Raw genomic sequence first — 16,690 nt, forward strand, 5'->3', positions numbered from 1 at the left:
AGTTGCCATTTATGGTAAATTTTCAAGCTGGCAAGAGGTGGCAAGTGGTGTCCCTCATGGTTCTATTCTGGAAGCCCTTCTATTTAAGATGTTTATAAATGATTTTGAAAAAAGCATTGAAAGGCATGTTTCAAAATCTGTAAATTAATACAATGTAAGCAAGATATTACTTTGCTGCAGAGGGCTTTAGATAGACTGGGGGACCGGGCACTCAAATAGCAGATGCAATTTAATGTAGAAAAATGCAAAGTTATGCACTTCACCATAAAGAATGCACAAGCAACTTATACTCTAAATGGAAGCAAATTAGGGATAACAACACACAAGAAGGTCTTGGGAATTATTGATAACAAACTATGCAACAATGTGCAATGTCAATCAGCAGTGGCCAAGGCCAGTAAGGTATTGTCATGCATGAAAAGGGCATTAATTCTCAGGATCAGAATATCATTTTGGAACTTTATAAATCACTGGTAAGACCACATCTTGAATATGCTGTGCAATTTTGGGCACCTGTTTTAAAGAAGGATAGTATGGCACTTGTGCATAGGTAGAAGGTAACTGTGTCTGGGCATAAACCTAATCCCTTTGATAAACCAAACCTTTGCTCCAATGAGACACGCCAGACTTTGCTTTGGATTAAAATATGCCACAGCTTTATTAAAATATAAATATATATAAATCTTTAAACTTCAACTTCATAACATAAAAAAACTATATACATTATTATACTATTAGTAAATAGATAAGTCACTGAGAACCACCTTGCCAACCCACCATAACTCAAGGGCAGCTGCCCCTTCCCCCCTCGTTCCAACCAGCACAAGGCCTTTCCTTGGGCCTACCATTGCGAAATGCTAATCACTAGCCAGTTAGTTGGCTCAGTGGGCACGTCCGTTATCCATTACTGTACCTGAGGGTAGGGGAGAGACAGCCCTACCCATCCACTTTCCATGGACTACTGGTCCAACCCCCAGTTAAAAAGACACGCCGGTTTACCCCCTAAGACAGTCAGTGGGGCAGCTGCACCACCACAGCCATAGCCTCCTCTAAAGCTAAATTGAATAAATCCAGCCCAACATCCATCAGGTGGACCCCATCACTACGAAAATAAATAGAAGCATTACGCTCAAAGATGTGATGATGCACTGTGAGCTCCCCCCACCCCCATTCCCCTCACAAAATGTGAGACCCTCTTATTGAGCTTAATTCTGCCTGCTTCCTGGGGTCCTGGGGTCCCTAGCCCCCCACCAGAAATCTAGAGAAAGTACCTCAAACCATATAAAAAACACCCTTGGAAATCGGAGCCAGACTAAATCTGTAATGGAACCTTCCGTTAATGGACGCTTCCTAGCTTGCGCCGAGGACCACAAGCACCACACTGGACACCACAACCCTCGCAGACTCCTCAACCGCCGAAGCTTAACTGGAGCCTCGCCGTCTTCCGTCCACCCTGGATCAGCTTCTGTCCTCCAGGACCGTGTGGGGAAGACCTCTCCTCAGGAGAGTGTATCAGGAACAAACTCTTAAAAGAGCTAAGTGATTCAAGCTCAGGGGAGTATGCAGAGCATAGCAATCCCAGTGTGATTATAGCAGTTCCCTCCAATAACAAGACAAGGCTACGTATTGAGGGTCAAACAGGATCTCATTTACTTGGCACCAAAGGGCCTTCTTTTATGCAGGTTTTCCCTACATAGGACCACCCACAGAGATTTACATAACAACCAATAACACACGTACATTACAGAAAACACTCCCAGCATTTATACACAAAATCCTCCCCCTCTGCCTGTGATATAATTATGGTACACAATGGGTTAACATAATTATCACAAGCAGGAAAAATACAGTTTTTTCATGTACTGTAACTTGAAAACCACACATTCAATCGTTATAAAAACATATTATTAATCAGCATACTTGAAATATGAACATACTCAAAAATCATGCAAATCCTTCCATTAGTTCAAAAGTTATTTGACAGTCCTTTGTGACCGACCGCAGGCACATTTTCATGCCCAAAACAGTTCCATAGATTTGGGCTGTGCGGTCGGTCAATTTCACACTGAAAAAATTACTAAGTCCCATTCGAACGTGCGTTCAAATCTTCGAACGGGACTTAGTCTCTGTGGCTGAAAACTCAGTGCAGGAGAAGGTAAGAGTCAACGGTGTTCGTTGAAATGTGTAGCCGATTTCAGTTCCATGGATTTGGCTACACATACTGCTGACCTAGTTCGAATGAACAAAGATGGCCGCCGCCACGTGTTCGTTTGTCCAGTGGCGGCCACTTCGACTACTTCGGCACTTCGGCTGCATCCGAAGTGCCAATTTAAAGCTGCAGAACTGCTTCAATACAATCTGCTAAAACAGTCTTTAACAGGCAATATCTTCCAGGGGCCATAGTCTTACAGGGGCATTGTTCTCCAAAGTCCCACCGACGGTTCTTAAAGCGCCATACACAGTATAATAAAATACAATATGCCCAAATGCTGATTTAAGAGGGTACAATCTCCCTGGGGCCATAGTCGCAGGGGAGGAGGCAGGCAAGCAGGCCTCTCCAGGACAATGTGGCGAAGGGCACTTCATCACAAAATCCTTCTGGATCTTTTCCCCCAGATCCCACACCAGAACAGTGCCAAGATCGTTTCCCCCAGCATGTATTAAAATGACATCAGGAACACCGAGCAGGCTGGCTAAATGGACCACTTCGGGCAGCAGCTGCTCCCACCGCAACCCCTGGGTACTGATTCAACAGACTTCTGCCACCGCTGGTGAAAGCTCCAATTGTAGTCCCCCGGGGTGAACCTGAGCCCTCAGCTGTGCCCAATGGATGTAAGAATGGCCGATGAACTATACTCACTCTCCGACACCTAACGACAAAAGGGTAAATGGAATTAGTCCAGTTGGACGTACATATGATCAAAACCTCTCAGATTTCCATCTCCCAATCCTTTGCATAACCCCTTCAGCCAACCCCAAAGATGACCCCAAAACCCACCATGCCTGGGGCATCGGTAAACAAATGGAGCTCAGCATTGGACACCTCAAGCGCCTGCCAGTATGACCGACCATTAAACCCGTGCAAGAAGACCGAACAAACCCCCAATGGGCGAGTGATACGCACATAATAATGAGGGCGATTCATCCCTGAAGTAGCAGCTGCCAAGCAGTGATTAAACACCCTCCTCAATGAGATAGTACAGCACGCAAATTGTAGCTTACCCAAGAGTGACTGCAGGTGTCACAACTGAATTTTCTCGAGTGACCTGGCATCAGAGACCAAGCCGCTCAGATCCAACACCTTATCTTCCAGCAAACAACATTCCCTCACAACTGATCTCAATCCCCATCTTGTCAGGGGTGAGTGAGACCCCAAAGAACCAAGAGATAGATTCCTGGGTTCGGAGAAGGTGTGTACACACATTCAAACCCACAGGACCCACACATAAAAAGTCATCCAAGTAATGAAGCAGCGAATTACACGCCACCTCCTCCCGCACTAACCATTCCAGGAATGTACTCAAACATTTGAAATAGAAGCAGGAAATCGAACAACCAATCTGCAAATACAGGTCAACGTAGTAATTGTCCCGGAAGAAGCAACCCAACAGGTAATGGCAGCCTGGGTGGACAGGAAGCAGCTGAAGCCTCAATATCAGCCTTCACCAGCAGAGCCCCAGGGCCCGCCACCCGGACCATCAGAAACGCAGTGTCAACGGACGCGTTCGACACCCTACACAGCTCCTCTTCAATATTACTATTCACTGAACCCCCAAACGGGTAGAACAAATGGTGAATCAGCCGAAACTTACCCAGTTCCTTCTTGGGCACCACCCCCAATGGGGAGACCCGTAAGTGAGGGATCAGCGGGGCCATTAATGGCCGTAAAATTTGCCAGCTCCTTACTAAGCTTGTCAGCTATCACCTCAGGGTGATCCCTGACCAACTTGAGATTCTGACATACACCAGGAGAATTCCGCATGCAGCGTGGAATCCAAAACCCATCCCGAAAATCCCCAAGAAGCAGCTCTGCTGCCCTGCGGTTCCTATAACGGCTTAGCCACGGGAGAATCCACTGGCGTCCTCCCCTTTCAAAACCACAGTTTCGGGTAACTAGAAAAAAAAGAATACATAGCACATAGTGAAGTACATTAACAATAATTGGATTTAACCCACAAAGATTGCACTCACGAGATGGTGTAGGGTAATGCACCTTTAAGCCCACAATGGGCTGAAATGGTATTTGCCTTCCACGGATAGGTTGCTCTGTCTTTCACAGGAAATGGAAGAATGCCAATTGAAATGTACATTTTTTTTTTCTTTATTCAAAAGGCAGTAAATAGCCTTGAAGAATTCAATCGGTAAAATTTAAAAATAACTGCAATCTCTTTTTTTTTTAATTTTACCGATTGAATTCTTCAAGGCTATTTACTGCCTTTTGAATAAAGAAAAAAAAAAATTACATTTCAATTGGCATTCTTCCATTTCCTGTGAAAGACAGAGCAACCTATCCGTGGAAGGCAAATACCATTTCAGCCCATTGTGGGCTTAAAGGCGCATTACCCTACACCATCTCGTGAGTGCAATCTTTGTGGGTTAAATCCAATTATTGTTAATGTACTTCACTATGTGCTATGTATTCTTTTTTTTCTAGTTATTCAGCTGTATCCCATTTTTGTCTATACCCATATCTGTATTTGAGGTTCGTTTGGGGGAAACCTCTTGGGAAGCTGTATCCATCTTATACGCAGTTAAGTACCTCTGCATATTCCTACCATTGAGTTGGTTAGGTGTACTTGTGTATATATTTTTTTTGTGTATTTTTTATTTTTTATTTTTCATACAAAACCACAGTTTCCCCTCACTCCCCAGCCTTGTGCCCGCTTGAAACAGTGGGAAGCTGAGTGAGTGCCCCCACACACGGAGCATTTGTGCTTAAACTTACAACTGGTCACCCATTTACACTGACTTTTGAGCATTTGGGTAAGACGGTGAGTCCTCCATAGGGAGCAGGGAGAAAATCTCCACAAACTTCCCCTTCCAAATCTTGTCCTGCACCTCCTGGCGCAAATGCAAACCCTCGACCAGCACATATAGGCCGCCCAATGAGCGGCTGGCTCTACCTCCACACTCAGCAAACCTGCCTCGGGCGCAGGAGTGTCAGGGACCGCTGGGGCAGAAGCCACTGATGTGTCACCCAGAATGGGCACCCCTAGCTGAAACTACCGGAGAAGGGTCCCCAGCTGAAACTACCGGAGAATGGTCCAAAGAAGGGACCGCGAAATTCCGCTCCCAAGAATACAAAAGGCCCCTCAAGCACCCCAAAATTGAATCCCAGAACCACCCGGACTACCCACACTACATGCCTGACCCTCCACCAATGCAGAACTGGACTCACAGAGGGCGCAGGAGTCGATTGGAGTAGCAGAGCCGTAACTACTGGAGGTTGGGCCAGAGCTGGCACTTCGATCGGGAGCGACACCGACGTCGCACACAGCGAGGCCTGGAACAAGCCCCGATCTGGAGTCACCTGGGTAGACAGAACAGGTGAATTAAACTCTGTCCCACCTTGTCCCAAACTGGCAGGTCCACCCCAGGGGGACAGGGAAGGCAAGGGGTGCCAAGAAGATCCAGGCAGCACCCCCGTCCAAGGCAGAGGGCAAGCAGAGCTTACAAGGGAAGGGGTAGAAAACATCCGCTTCTCACTACTTCCAGCCACTACTAACCAATCTGGAAGGGAGACACAACCCCCCCTTAAGGCTATTTACTCGCCTGGAGGCAACAGCTTCGATATCCATACCCTGGCTGCAAACAGCACTTGGAAATCAGGTGTATCGAGCGCAACAACCAGCAATTACCAAGCTCTTCCCAACAGATAATTAAGATGGCTGCTATACTGTAAGATGCCAACCTACAGAATTTTACAAAAGTGAGTACACTCCTCACTAGTGATGTACCGAACTGTTCGCTGGCGAATAGTTCCCGGCGAACATAGCGTGTTCGCATTCACCACGGCGGGCGACCACATGCGCGGTTCGATCCGGCCCCTATTCGTCATCATTGAGTAAACTTTGACCCTGTGCCTCACAGTCAGCAGACACATTCCAGCCAATCAGCAGCAGACCCTCCCTTCCAGACCCTCCCACCTCCTGTAGAGCATCCATTTTAGATTCATTCTGAAGCTGCATTCTTAGATAGAGGAGGGAAAGTGTAGCTGCTGCTCATTTGATAGGGAAATGTATAGCTAGGCTAGTGTATTCAGTGTCCACTACAGTCCTGAAGGACTTATCTGATCTCTGCTGTAAGGACAGCACCCCAAAAAGCCCTTTTTAGGGCTAGAACATCAGTCTGCTTTTTTTTCCTGTGTAATCTAATTGCAGTTGCCTGCCTGCCAGCTTCTGTGTCAGGCTCACAGTGGATACTGTGCCCACTTGCCCAGTGCCACCACTCATATCGGGTGTCACAATAGCTTGCATTTAAAAACTAAAAAAATGTTTTCACTGTAATAGATTGAATAGCAGTTAGTTGTCTGCAAGCATCTGTGTGTCAGGCTAACAGTGTGTACTCTGCAAACCGCTGCCAGTGCACAGTGCCACTCATATCTGGTGTCACAATAGCGTGCATTTAAAACCCCCAAAAAAGTGTTTTCACTGTAATAGATTGAATAGCAGTTAGTTGTCTGCAAGCGTCTGTGTGTCAGGCTAACAGCGTGCACTCTACCAACCTCTGCCAGTGCACATTGCCACTCAAATCTGGTGTCACAATAGCGTGCATTTAAAACCAAAAAACTTTTTTCACTGTTATAGATTGAATAGCAGTTAGTTGTCTTCAAGCGGTGTGTCAGGCCTACAGCGTGTACTCTGCCAACCTCTGCCAGTGCACATTGCCACTCTTATCTGGTGTCGCAATAGATTGCATTTAAAAACCCAAAAACTTTTTTCACTGTTATAGATTGAATAGCAGTTAGTCGTCTTCAAGCGGGTGTGTCAGGCCTACAGCGTGTACTCTGCCAACCTCTGCCAGTGCACATTGCCACTCATATCTGGTGTCACAATAGCATGCATTTAAAACCCAAAAACTTGTTTCACTGTTATAGATTGAATAGCAGTTAGTTGTCTTCAAGCGGGTGTCAGGCCTACAGCGTGTACTCTGCCAACCTCTGCCAGTGCACATTGCTACTCATATCTGGTGTCACAATAGCGTGCATCTAAAACCCAAAAACTTTTTTCACTGTTATAGATTGAATAGCAGTTACTTGTCTTCAAGCGGGTGTGTCAGGCCTACAGCGTACACTCTGCCAACCTCTGCCAGTGCACATTGCCACTCTTATCTGGTGTCGCAATAGATTGCATTTAAAAACCAAAAAACTTTTTTCACTGTTATAGATTGAATAGCAGTTAGTTGTCTTCAAGCGGGTGTCAGGCCTACAGCGTGTACTCTGCCAACCTTTGCCAGTGCACATTGCCACTCTTATCTGGTGTCACAATAGCGTGCATTTAAAACCCCCAAAAAATGTTTTCACTGTAATAGATTGAATAGCAGTTAGTTGTCTGCAAGCGTCTGTGTGTCAGGCTAACAGCGTGCACTCTACCAACCTCTGCCAGTGCACATTGCCACTCAAATCTGGTGTCACAATAGCGTGCATTTAAAACCAAAAAACTTTTTTCACTGTTATAGATTGAATAGCAGTTAGTTGTCTTCAAGCGGTGTGTCAGGCCTACAGCGTGTACTCTGCCAACCTCTGCCAGTGCACATTGCCACTCATATCTGGTGTCACAATAGCATGCATTTAAAACCCAAAAACTTGTTTCACTGTTATAGATTGAATAGCAGTTAGTTGTCTTCAAGCGGGTGTCAGGCCTACAGCGTGTACTCTGCCAACCTCTGCCAGTGCACATTGCTACTCATATCTGGTGTCACAATAGCGTGCATCTAAAACCCAAAAACTTTTTTCACTGTTATAGATTGAATAGCAGTTACTTGTCTTCAAGCGGGTGTGTCAGGCCTACAGCGTACACTCTGCCAACCTCTGCCAGTGCACATTGCCACTCTTATCTGGTGTCGCAATAGATTGCATTTAAAAACCAAAAAACTTTTTTCACTGTTATAGATTGAATAGCAGTTAGTTGTCTTCAAGCGGGTGTCAGGCCTACAGCGTGTACTCTGCCAACCTTTGCCAGTGCACATTGCCACTCTTATCTGGTGTCACAATAGCGTGCATTTAAAACCCCCAAAAAATGTTTTCACTGTAATAGATTGAATAGCAGTTAGTTGTCTGCAAGCGTCTGTGTGTCAGGCTAACAGCGTGCACTCTACCAACCTCTGCCAGTGCACATTGCCACTCAAATCTGGTGTCACAATAGCGTGCATTTAAAACCAAAAAACTTTTTTCACTGTTATAGATTGAATAGCAGTTAGTTGTCTTCAAGCGGGTGTGTCAGGCCTACAGCGTGTACTCTGCCAACCTCTGCCAGTGCACATTGCCACTCTTATCTGGTGTCGCAATAGATTGCATTTAAAAACCCAAAAACTTTTTTCACTGTTATAGATTGAATAGCAGTTAGTCGTCTTCAAGCGGGTGTGTCAGGCCTACAGCGTGTACTCTGCCAACCTCTGCCAGTGCACATTGCCACTCATATCTGGTGTCACAATAGCATGCATTTAAAACCCAAAAACTTGTTTCACTGTTATAGATTGAATAGCAGTTAGTTGTCTTCAAGCGGGTGTCAGGCCTACAGCGTGTACTCTGCCAACCTCTGCCAGTGCACATTGCTACTCATATCTGGTGTCACAATAGCGTGCATCTAAAACCCAAAAACTTTTTTCACTGTTATAGATTGAATAGCAGTTACTTGTCTTCAAGCGGGTGTGTCAGGCCTACAGCGTACACTCTGCCAACCTCTGCCAGTGCACATTGCCACTCTTATCTGGTGTCGCAATAGATTGCATTTAAAAACCAAAAAACTTTTTTCACTGTTATAGATTGAATAGCAGTTAGTTGTCTGCAAGCGGGTGTCAGGCCTACAGCGTGTACTCTGCCAACCTCTGCCAGTGCACTTTGCCACTCATATCTGCTGTCACAATAGTGTGCATTTAAAACCAAAAAAACGTTTTCACTGTTATAGATTGAATAGCAGTTAGTTGTCTTCAAGCGGGTGTCAGGCCTACAGCGTGTACTCTGCCAACCTTTGCCAGTGCACATTGCCACTCTTATCTGGTGTCACAATAGCGTGCATTTAAAACCCCCAAAAAAATGTTTTCACTGTAATAGATTGAATAGCAGTTAGTTGTCTGCAAGCGTCTGTGTGTCAGGCTAACAGCGTGCACTCTACCAACCTCTGCCAGTGCACATTGCCACTCAAATCTGGTGTCACAATAGCGTGCATTTAAAACCCAAAAACTTTTTTCACTGTTATAGATTGAATAGCAGTTAGTTGTCTTCAAGCGGGTGTGTCAGGCCTACAGCGTGTACTCTGCCAACCTCTGCCAGTGCACATTGCCACTCTTATCTGGTGTCGCAATAGATTGCATTTAAAAACCCAAAAACTTTTTTCACTGTTATAGATTGAATAGCAGTTAGTCGTCTTCAAGCGGGTGTGTCAGGCCTACAGCGTGTACTCTGCCAACCTCTGCCAGTGCACATTGCCACTCATATCTGGTGTCACAATAGCATGCATTTAAAACCCAAAAACTTGTTTCACTGTTATAGATTGAATAGCAGTTAGTTGTCTTCAAGCGGGTGTCAAGCCTACAGCGTGTACTCTGCCAACCTCTGCCAGTGACATTGCTACTCATATCTGGTGTCACAATAGCGTGCATCTAAAACCCAAACACTTTTTTCACTGTTATAGATTGAATAGCAGTTACTTGTCTTCAAGCGGGTGTGTCAGGCCTACAGCGTACACTCTGCCAACCTCTGCCAGTGCACATTGCCACTCTTATCTGGTGTCGCAATAGATTGCATTTAAAAACCAAAAAACTTTTTTCACTGTTATAGATTGAATAGCAGTTAGTTGTCTGCAAGTGGGTGTCAGGCCTACAGCGTGTACTCTGCCAACCTCTGCCAGTGCACTTTGCCACTCATATCTGCTGTCACAATAGCGTGCATTTAAAACCAAAAAAACGTTTTCACTGTTATAGATTGAATAGCAGTTAGTTGTCTTCAAGCGGGTGTCAGGCCTACAGCGTGTACTCTGCCAACCTTTGCCAGTGCACATTGCCACTCTTATCTGGTGTCACAATAGCGTGCATTTAAAACCCCCCAAAAAATGTTTTCACTGTAATAGATTGAATAGCAGTTAGTTGTCTGCAAGCGTCTGTGTGTCAGGCTAACAGCGTGCACTCTACCAACCTCTGCCAGTGCACATTGCCACTCAAATCTGGTGTCACAATAGCGTGCATTTAAAACCAAAAAACTTTTTTCACTGTTATAGATTGAATAGCAGTTAGTTGTCTTCAAGCGGGTGTGTCAGGCCTACAGCGTGTACTCTGCCAACCTCTGCCAGTGCACATTGCCACTCTTATCTGGTGTCGCAATAGATTGCATTTAAAAACCCAAAAACTTTTTTCACTGTTATAGATTGAATAGCAGTTAGTCGTCTTCAAGCGGGTGTGTCAGGCCTACAGAGTGTACTCTGCCAACCTCTGCCAGTGCACATTGCCACTCATATCTGGTGTCACAATAGCATGCATTTAAAACCCAAAAACTTTTTTCACTGTTATAGATTGAATAGCAGTTAGTTGTCTTCAAGCGGGTGTCAGGCCTACAGCGTGTACTCTGCCAACCTCTGCCAGTGCACATTGCTACTCATATCTGGTGTCACAATAGCGTGCATCTAAAACCCAAAAACTTTTTTCACTGTTATAGATTGAATAGCAGTTACTTGTCTTCAAGCGGGTGTGTCAGGCCTACAGCGTACACTCTGCCAACCTCTGCCAGTGCACATTGCCACTCTTATCTGGTGTCGCAATAGATTGCATTTAAAAATCAAAAAACTTTTTTCACTGTTATAGATTGAATAGCAGTTAGTTGTCTGCAAGCGGGTGTCAGGCCTACAGCGTGTACTCTGCCAACCTCTGCCAGTGCACTTTGCCACTCATATCTGCTGTCACAATAGCGTGCATTTAAAACCAAAAAAACGTTTTCACTGTTATAGATTGAATAGCAGTTAGTTGTCTTCAAGCGGGTGTCAGGCCTACAGCGTGTACTCTGCCAACCTTTGCCAGTGAATATTGCCACTCTTATCTGGTGTCACAATAGATTGCATTTAAAAACCAAAAAACTTTTTTCACTGTTATAGATTGAATAGCAGTTAGTTGTCTGCAAGCGGGTGTCAGGCCTACAGCGTGTACTCTGACAACCTCTGCCAGTGCACATTGCCACTCATATCTGGTGTCACAATAGCGTGCATTTAAACCAAAAAACATTTTTCACTGTTATAGATTGAATAGCAGTTACTTGTCTTCAAGCGGGTGTCAGGCCTACAGAGTGTACTCTGCCAACCTCTGCCAGTGCACATTGCCACTCATGTCTGGTGTCACAATAGCGTGCATTTAAAATCAAAAAACCTTTTTCACTGTTATAGATTGAATAGCAGTTAGTTGTCTTCAAGCGGGTGTCAGGCCTACAGCGTGTACTCTGCCAGTGCACATTGCCACTCATATCTGGTGTCACAATAGCGTGCATTTAAAACCCAAAAACTTTTTTCACTGTTATAGATTGAATAGCAGTTACATGTCTTCAAGCGGGTGTGTCAGGCCTACAGCGTGTACTCTGTCAACCTCTGCCAGTGCATATTGCCACTCATATCTGGTGTCACAATAGCGTGCATTTAAAACCCAAAAACTTTTTTCACTGTTATAGATTGAATAGCAGTTGGTTGTCTGCAAGCGGGTGTCAGGCCTACAGCGTGTACTCTTCCAACCTCTGCCAGTGCACATTGCCACTCATATCTGCTTTCACAATAGCGTGCATTTAAAACCCAAACACTTTTTTCACTGTTATAGATTGAATAGCAGTTACTTGTCTTCAAGCGGGTGTGTCAGGCCAACAGCGTGTACTCTGCCAACCTCTGCCAGTGCACATTGCCACTCATATCTGGTGTCACAATAGCATGCATTTAAAACCCCAAAACTTGTTTCACTGTTATAGATTGAATAGCAGTTAGTTGTCTTCAAGCGGGTGTCAGGCCTACAGCGTGTACTCTTCCAACCTCTGCCAGTGCACATTGCCACTCTTATCTGGTGTCACAATAGATTGCATTTAAACACCGAAAAACTTTTTTCACTGTTATAGATTGAATAGCAGTTAGTTGTCTGCAAGCGGGTGTCAGGCCTACAGCGTGTACTCTGCCAACCTCTGCCAGTGCACATTGCCACTCATATCTGGTGTCACAATAGCGTGCATTTAAAACCAAAAAACTTTTTTCACTGTTATAGATTGAATAGCAGTTACTTGTCTTCAAGCGGGTGTCAGGCCAACAGCATGTACTCTGCCAGTGCACATTGCCACTCATATCTGGTGTCACAATAGCGTGCATTTAACCCCTTAAGGACCAAACTTCTGGAATAAAAAGGAATCATGACATGTCACACATGTCATGTGTCCTTAAGGGGTTAAAACCCAAAACTTTTTTCACTGTTATAGATTGAATAGCAGTTACTTGTCTTCAAGTGGGTGTGTCAGGCCTACAGCGTGTACTCTGCCAACCTCTGCCACTGCACAGTGCCACTCATATCTGGTGTCACAATGCTTTCCTATGGGCGGTTTGAGTCTTGCCCCGTATGCGCATTTGGCGCTGACATGGGAGCCCGGTGAGGGAGCCCGGCACTGGAGAAAGGTGTTTCTAACCCCTTCAGCCCGGCGGGAGGATGGCCCTGAAGGTGGGGGCACCCTCAGGGCACTATAGTGTCAGGAAAACGAGTTTGTTTTCCTGGCACTATAGTGGTCTTTTAAATATATATATATATATATATATATATATATATATATATATAACAACAACTACAACAACTCCTTAATAAGCACACAGTGCAACCCCAATACACATATAATGCACACACGCACACACTTTACAGGCCCTTCCAGCACACACACACACACATATTTTCTCACACAATCACAATTTAATATTTTTGCTTCAATTTTAATCCACCCAGCCTTTGGGAGAGCTGAGTGGATCTTTCCCTGGCGTCCAGTGTGTCTACTCCCAGTCTTCCTGCAGTTTCTCTCTGCTTCTCTGCGCGCTCTCTGAAGTGATGCTGGTGGCAGAGTAACGTCATGTTACTAAACAGCGCACAAGAGAGCAGAGAGGAACTTCAGGAAGGTTACTGCTCCCTCACGCACCATCTCCATGCTCCCTGCGGCGGCCTGCTCTAATGTTTCCTGCGCGGCTTAGCAAAGGGCTGACAAATGCAAGGTGCCAGGGTGAAATGTCTAGTCGTCATGGCGACCTGGCACCTGGAATTTGACGAGCCCTCTGTGTGTGTATGTATGTGCCCCCCTTATTTTGTCTCTGGCCCCTTATGTGCCAGCCCTAAGTATGAATCCTGCAGACGCCACTGCATATTTGCCAAGTGACCCTATGTAGGGGGAACAGTCCCTATTCTGCTCTGTGTCAGTGTGTATCAGGGTCTCTGAGGACAGGTGTCAATCCATATCTGCCAAGTGACCCTATGTAGGGGGAACAGTCCCAATTCTGCTCTGTGTCAGTGTGTATCAGGGTCCCTGAGGACAGGTGTCAATCCATATCTGCCAAGTGACCCTATGTAGGGGGAATAGTCCCTATTCTGCTCTGTGTCAGTGTGTATCAGGGTCTCTGAGGACTGGTGTCAATCCATATCTGCCAAGTGACCCTATGTAGGAGGAACATTCCCTATTCTGCTCTGTGTCAGTGTGTATCAGGGTCCCTGAGGACAGGTGTCAATCCATATCTGCCAAGTGACCCTATGTAGGGGGAACAGTCCCTATTCTGCTCTGTGTCAGTGTATCAGGGTCTCTGAGGACAGGTGTCAATCCATATCTGCCAAGTGACCCTATGTAGGGGGAACAGTCCCTATTCTGCTCTGTGTCAGTGTGTATCAGGGTCCCTGAGGACAGGTGTCAATCCATATCTGCCAAGTGACCCTATGTAGGGGGAACAGTCCCTATTCTGCTCTGTGTCAGTGTGTATCAGGGTCGCTGAGGACAGGTGTCAATCCATATCTGCCAAGTGACCCTATGTAGGGGGAACAGTCCCTATTCTGCTCTGTGTCAGTGTGTATCAGGGTCTCTGAGGACAGGTGTCAATCCATATCTGCCAAGTGACCCTATGTCGGGGGAACAGTCAATATTCTGCTCTGTGACAGTGTGTATCAGGGTCTCTGAGGACAGGTGTCAATCCATATCTGCCAAGTGACCCTATGTAGGGGGAACAGTCCCTATTCTGCTCTGTGTCAGTATGTATCAGGGTCTCTGAGGACAGGTGTCAATCCATATCTGCCAAGTGACCCTATGTAGGAGGAACATTCCCTATTCTGCTCTGTGTCAGTGTGTATCAGGGTCCCTGAGGACAGGTGTCAATCCATATCTGCCAAGTGACCCTATGTAGGGGGAACAGTCCCTATTCTGCTCTGTGTCAGTGTGTATCAGGGTCTCTGAGGACAGGTGTCAATCCATATCTGCCAAGTGACCCTATGTAGGGGGAACAGTCCCTATTCTGCTCTGTGTCAGTGTGTATCAGGGTCCCTGAGGACAGGTGTCAATCCATATCTGCCAAGTGACCCTATGTTGCGGGAACAGTCCCTATTATGCTCTGTGTCAGTGTGTATCGGGGATCATTAGGATAGGTGTCAATCCATAACTGCCAAGTGACCCTATGTAGGGGGAACAGTCCCTATTCTGCTCTGTGTCAGTGTGTCAGGTGTCAATCCATATCCATTGTGATTTAGGAATGTTAGGTGATTTCTGCCCTTTATGGATTAAAACCAGACTCTGCATCAACTGTGTAATTTTCCATGGGAGTGTTGCCATGGATCCCCCTCCGGCATGCCACAGTCCAGGTGTTAGTCCCCTTGAAACAACTTTTCCATCACTATTGTGGCTAGAAAGAGTCCCTGAGGGTTTTTAAATTCGCCTGCCCATTGAAATCTATGGCGGTTCGCCCGGTTCGCCGGTTCGCGAAGGTTTGCGGAAGTTCGCGTTCGCCATTCACAAACCGAAAATTTTATGTTCGCGACATCACTACTCCTCACATTTTTGTAAATATTTCATTATGTCTTTTCATGTGACAACACTGAAAAAATGACACTCTGCTACAATTTAAAGTAGTAGGTGTACAGCCTGTATAACAGTGTCAATTTGCTAAATTGCAAAATAACTCAACACAGCCATTAATGTCTAAACCATTGGCAACAAAGTGAGTACACCCCTAAGTGAAAATTCATAAAATTAGAGATATAAGACATTTAGGGAAGGGGCAAAGTCGGTTGTGGTGTGCCGGAACCGATGATGCAGTAGGCCTTAGATAAAAGAGGGCAAAAGAGAGATATCATAACAACATTTATTCAGCCTACAGATACAACATAAATACATAACATAATCATATTCCGGAAAGCTAGACGTACCTCTTGTACAGGTTTAAGTATGTATCTAGTGTAGACAGTGGACTTCCACCGACCTAACGTTTTGATAATGTGTACAGGAATATTCATCTTGGATACTGTGGTAGCGACTCCTATACGGAATAAATGACCCGAGTAATTTGCCGGGTTAACACCTAACCGTACCAATAGCATTCTCACATAAAGCATAAACCTACTAGTAGTGAGTGTATTCCCATGTAAAGCCAGAAGTGGTTGATTCGGTGAACTTTAAATGGAGGAAAGGTAATGATCCTACACTTTAACGGGGCACCATTGATTGCTTGTGGGGTAATACGTGATTGTAACTGTCTGACCCCTTCCACCAGTTTTCGTATGGTTTAGTGAAAGTAGGTAGTGGTCGTGTGATTTTATCAGATGTGCTCTTTTTATGATGTCAGTGGAGTTAGTGTTAGTGGTGGTGAATTCTCTAGGCCAGAGAAACCTGTAGAATGCTAAATATATGGCAGTTTTAATGATGTGATTTGTCTGTGTTTCAAATGGTGAGCCATCTAGGAGGTCTGAAAGTGACTTGAACAGGTGATCGTGGATGGGTAGGTATAGGTGTGGAGGTATAGGCATGGAGTCTTTGATACCTTTTAATATAGATTTAACTTGGTAGGATGACAAAAAGCATTGTTTATTAGGCCATGTGGTGAGGATATGGTGTTGAATGCTGGTAAGGTATAATATAATAGAGTTGAAGGATAGCTTAAGGTGAAGGTGGCAAAAAGAAATGAAAGCAACCAAAATTTCCAATTTTTCTATAATTTGGAACTCAAGTAAAAATCTGTTGAAAATGTGAAAAGTCCTATCATAAGATTTCTTTGTGTTAGCGGTAAGACCTAATTGTGAGAGGTAGCAACTGTGAGCTAGTAGTTTATCTGGTCCATGACCAGTTCCTGCCACTTTGGTGCCAACCTAGGCTGCTGTTGGCAGTGCTGCCCGGAACTCCTGAAATCGAGATCGAGACAAACGGTCAGCTGTGACATTCAGAACTCCAGGGACATGGGCACATATCAAGAAAAAAATAATGTCTAGCAGCTAGCCATGTCAACTTCCTCATGAAACG

Source organism: Pelobates fuscus, chromosome 6 (genome assembly GCF_036172605.1).
Source record: "Pelobates fuscus isolate aPelFus1 chromosome 6, aPelFus1.pri, whole genome shotgun sequence".
Taxonomy (NCBI): Eukaryota; Metazoa; Chordata; class Amphibia; order Anura; family Pelobatidae; genus Pelobates; species Pelobates fuscus.